The sequence below is a fragment of the Panthera onca genome, chromosome A1 (assembly GCF_046562875.1).
Source record: "Panthera onca isolate mPanOnc1 chromosome A1, mPanOnc1 haplotype 2, whole genome shotgun sequence".
Taxonomy (NCBI): domain Eukaryota; kingdom Metazoa; phylum Chordata; class Mammalia; order Carnivora; family Felidae; genus Panthera; species Panthera onca.
In genome coordinates this window covers 4,545,408-4,550,708 of record NC_138339.1, presented here as the reverse complement: position 1 = coordinate 4,550,708, position 5,301 = coordinate 4,545,408, and positions in this window count along the sequence as shown.

The following is a 5,301-nucleotide window of genomic DNA, read 5'->3' as shown; positions in this document are numbered from 1 at the left end:
TCATTTTATAAAAAATAGGGTGCCTGGGTGGCTCAGTCAGTTGAATGTCAACTTTTCCCTTTTAATGTTTATTTATTTAAAAGAGAGAGAGAGGAACAGAGAGGAAAAGAAAGAGTACCAGCAGGCTCTGAGCTATCAGAGCAGAGCCCAGTGTGGGGCTCTATCTCACAAACTGTGAGATCATGACCTGAGCTGAAATCAAGAGTCACCTAACCTACTAAGCCACCAAGGTGCCCCAGAAAGTTTGACTCTTGATGTCGGCTCAGGTCATGATCCCAGGGTTGTGGGATAAGCCCTGCCATCAGACTCTGTTCTGAGTGTGGAGCCTGCTTAGGATTCTCTCTCTCTCTCTCTCTCTCTCTCCCTCTCTCTCTCTTTCTCTCTCTGCCCCTCCTCGGCTTGTGCTCTCTCTTTCTCTTTCTCTAAAAATTAAACAATTTTTTTTTTAAAAAAGGGAAAATTATTTCCAATTTCCACTTTGATTGCTTCTTTGATTTGTGGATTATGTCATGGAGCACTGCTCAAATTACAGACACGAGGAAATTTCTAGTTATATTTTTGTTGTTATATTCCAGTTTTATTCCAAAGTCATCAGCAAACATGTCTTGGATTCCTCCTTGGAAATTTATTGAAACTTGCCTTCTGATTCGATATATGGTCAACTCCCGTAAATGTTCTGGGTTTGCTTGAAAGCTAATGTGCGTATTTTATTGGGGTGTGTGTGTGTGTGTGTGTGTGCGTGTTATTGTTGGTTGTACTTGAGAAACAAATACAAAGGCTGACCCCAGTCAAAACCATATTCAGGAAGAGCAAACCATCATGTATGACATGGTGAGAACTATTTCAAAGCTGGAGTAATGCAGATAATGTGGCACAATGGACCAGAATGGAGAGAGCAGAGACAGACCCACATGCTTTATGACAAAGGTGACCATGAAATGTGGTGGAAGAAAGAATAGTCTCTTCAATAAGTGGTGTAGAGCAACTGAATATCCATATGGAAGGAAATGAAACGTGACTTCTAAATCAAACCTTATAGAAAAAAAATTACATGTGGTTCAAAGACCTAAAAGTGAAAGGTAAAATGATTCATCATGAGAAATAATACAGGGAAATACCCGTCCTTAGGGCAGGCAAATTTTCCAAACAGGATACTATAAGTACTAACCATTACATCGGAGATCAGTAGATAGTATTAAGTAAAGATTAAGAAGTTTTATTTACCAAAAGACACCAGTGAGAGAGTAGTAAAGAAAGACACAGGGGGAAGATATTTGAAAGACTTGGATCCAGAACATATAAAGAAATCTTACAAAGTAATAGGCCAAAGACAAATAACTCAAGTTATTGCGCACAAGTCTTGCACAGCCATTTATAAAGGGGTGACGGATATCTAAATGACTCTTGAGCTGCTAAGAAATTCATTTGGGAAAATGGACTGTAGACTCACAATTCGTATGCCACACTCCCCTGAAATGACTAAAATTAAAAATAAATCAATGAGACAATACTAAGTGTTGGCAAGGATGTAGGAAACGACACCATTCCTCGGATACCGGTGGTGGGAGTGGAAACTGTCACAAGAATTTGAACACTGGCTCCTTGAGAACATCTTTCAAAAGTAGGTAGGACATCTACCTGCACATGCCCCGTGACCCAGAGACATCTGAACCGCAGGGAAATCAACACAGCAGAAATGAGACTCTGTATGCACAGAAGACGTATCAAGGAATGTTCACAGCAGCCTTATAAATACCAGCTACAAACTGGAGACAAAGTCCACCAGCAGCAGATTGGATAATTCGTGCAGTATAATCTGAAACAGCAAAGCAGAGGAGGAAAGCACTGCTCTAGTCTCACCCAGAACACTGGATGACAAAATCAGACACAAAAGTCCACAAGGTGCATGAACCAATTTGTACTAATTAAAAAAAAAAAAGCAAAACAAGCAAAAAAAAAAAAAAAAACAAACCAAAAGGATGGGCTGGGAGGCAGCGAATGGTGATCTTTAGGGAGAGTAAGTCATGGCAGGGACACCTGGGCGGCTTTTGGGGTGCTGGCCATGTTGAGTATCTTGACTGGGGGTGGTGGTCACCTGGGGAAGGACTCCGTCTAAAGGCTTGTGCAACATCCACCTACGATCTGCTCACTTTTCGGCGGGTACTTTGTCCTTGAGTAAAAGTTTTATAGAGAAGCAAAAAGAAATGACATAAAAATATGAGCGGATAAAACGTGCAACGAGCTGTCACTTGCTGGAAGTCTCCCAGGAGCCACCAGCCCGTGGCCCCTCCACAAAACCTCTGTGCCCACTCCAGTTTACTCCAGAAATCCGATAAGCTGTTCCCTAAATCTACAATTCTCTTCCTCCCACTGTTTGCCTTTGAGGCCGACTCAGTGTTTGAGCCTCAGCTTAATATCAAATCCTACCGAAAAATTCCATAACGTCTTCCTGCGGGTTCCTCTTGTAGCTTCCCACAGGTTCATATCTTAGCTGTGCTACTGTTTTTATTTTATTTTATGACGCAAGGGGGGCCTTACCAGGGAGAGACCGCCCCTCCCAAGGCTGGCTAATTCTTAGAAATAGCAAATAACTCCCCTGTGAGTGTGCTTTTCATATGCAAACTACACCATCCAGAGCCCACAGTCCTAATTATCTTCTGTCTCCGAGGTTTATACTCAGGAGGCAATATTCCTCTGCTTAATCACCCCAGGGCCAGGTAGCCCACAACCGGGGACAGGCCGTAGACCCTGGAGCCCAGAGTGACTCAGGACAGACAGGATAGTAATTTGCCCCCAGAAACAACGTCTTCACAAGCAACACAGAGCAGAGGAGTAATGATTATGACCGCCAAAGCCGAAAGTTTCGGAAAAAAATAAGACCAACAGCATTATCCTATCGAATCTTGAATTAAAAGCTATTACAAGAGCGTCTGATTTTTTCCTCTTAAACTTCACATCAAAATGGCCTCTGATTTGTCAAGAATCAAATTCAGGAAATTCTAGATATCAGAGCTTTTTTCAGTTTGCAGGCTTTGGACCCTCTGAGAACAAAGGTTCAGTTTCCTTTCCATTGTGTCTCCAGAACCCAGCTTGATGCCTGCCGTGCTGTGGGTGCCGAGTGAGCTTGGACACAGAGGGTGCGGAGTAGGGTCCCGGGGAAGGTGTTCAGGAGAATCTGTCCAAGAAAATAAGTAATTGAGTCTGATGGAAGGTGGAGGAGTCAACAGGCAACTCTCCCCACCCCCACCTGTCTCTGTCTCCCTGTCCCTCTGTCTCTCTCACACACACACCTGTTTTGGATCCAGCTTCCAAGTCTCTCAGCCGCGAGCAATGAGCGGACCATCATGGTGGGGAGACCACCCAGAGCCTGGCCGTGCTGGCTGGGACCCTCGGGTTCGCTTCTTCGTTCCAGAGCAGTGACGCTGGAGTGGAAGCTGGCCTTTCCACGTAAACCGTCCAATCGTATTAAAAGCGACTCACATTTCCCTGCACCCCTGGGAATACGTCACAAACGTGCCACCGCCCCCGGGCAAGGCCGAGCCTCCTCTTTGTGGAGCTGAACCTACCTTTCACAAGTGTTAACAAGGGCAACCTGCAGGTCTCACCGGGGCCGTCCCTCTTGCCCAGAAATGGGCTGGGACATTCTCCCAATTCTATGATGCGGCTGTGTCTGAAGTCTCATTTTCACATTTAGAACAGAGAGAGGCCCTTGAGAAGATTGCGCACTTTTGCTCTGATTCTGCCGTTAAACCTACAGTGCGTGCGTCCTGCTGGCTTTCGATCGCAGAACTCTGCCCTGCCCAGAATGCCGCCCCCCCTGAAGAGGGGCCCGGTGCCCCACGAGGCCGTGTGATTCTGAGCAGCTGCTCGTCATAACCATAAATGGGGTGGCTGCCGGGGAACCAGGCCCTGGGCTCCTGTACGCACTGGCTTCCTCTCTGCTCCTCCGTGACTTGGTGTCACTGAAGGGACCTGGGTCAGGGGAGCGGAGCTGGAGTCCCACCTCCGTGTGACCGTGGGGCCCTCACTCACCCTCTCTGGGCACCGATCCCTCTGTCCCAGGCACCCGGCACTTTCTAGACAGGCTCTTTCCCTCGCCCCGTGTGAGGAGACCCGACAGGGGAGGAATGTCAGAAAGTCCCCATCACAGGGGCTTCCAGCTTCTCCGTGGGGGTGCATCTGGGCGGCTCGTGGGGGACCCAGCCAGTGATTCAGAGGGGACCCCCTCAGGGAGAAAGGGCTTGCTTCCCCCGGGATAGGCAGGTGAAAGATAATCATGGCACAAGGGATGGGCCAGGAGGCTCGGGATTCTGAGGGTCGGGCCCCAGCAGGTGCAAGGACAGCGGTGCTCTGCCTGTGGTTACTGACACTCTGGGATATCAGTGTCACGAGAGCCAGAGGAACACGAGTGCTTTCCAGGTAATTATGGGCAGAGACTCGCTAATCTCCTCATCTGTAATCTGAGGCAGGACGGACGGTTTCTGCCTTGCCGCTGTGATGCAGGCTCAGCGTATCTGGTGAGGCCACCAATCCAGGTGGGCAGGAGGGTTGGGGTGGAAGGGTGGGGGTGGGGGGGTGGGGATGTGGGAGTGGTGGGGGGGCTCGAGGTGGGGTGGGGGGATGTGGAGGGGTTGGAGGTGGGGATGTGGGGGGCTGGGGGGTTGGGGTGGGGAACTTGGAGGGTATAGCGGTGGGGTGCGTGGGGGTGGGGAGGTGGAGGTTGGGGGTTGGGGTGGGGAGGTGGGGGCAGGGCGGGACTGCCAGTCAGCACCGCCTCCTGCAGGTACCTGCTTGTCCGGAAGGACACCAGGGCCATGCCAACTAGTTGATGCGGGAAAAGGGGATTCCAGGGGGCTTGAGGGTGGCAGGGGGCTGCCTGTGGGTCGTGCGGGCGCCTCGTGGCTGACCATCTGGATTCCCTTCCGGAGCTGCTGCTGCCTCCATGTGGTCTCCGACATCACTCAGACTCTTGAACCCGTTGACTTTGCCCTTTGAACCTAATTCCCCGGGCACAGAGGTCTTGGTTTCTGAGGCAGAAGTGAAGTGAGGGGCACCTGGGTGGCTCAGCGGGTTAAGCTTCCGACTCTTGATCTTGGCTCAGGTCATGATGTCACGGTTCGTGAGTTCAAGCCCCGCATCGGGCTCTGTGCTGACAGTGCAGAACCTGTTTGGGATTCTCTCTCACGAAGATAAATACATACATAAACTGAAATAAAAAGTGAAGTGCAAAATGGGTCCTCTACTGACTGAACATTCGAGGATTTGCACGAAGCCTCTTTATTTGGTGCACGGCACATTTTG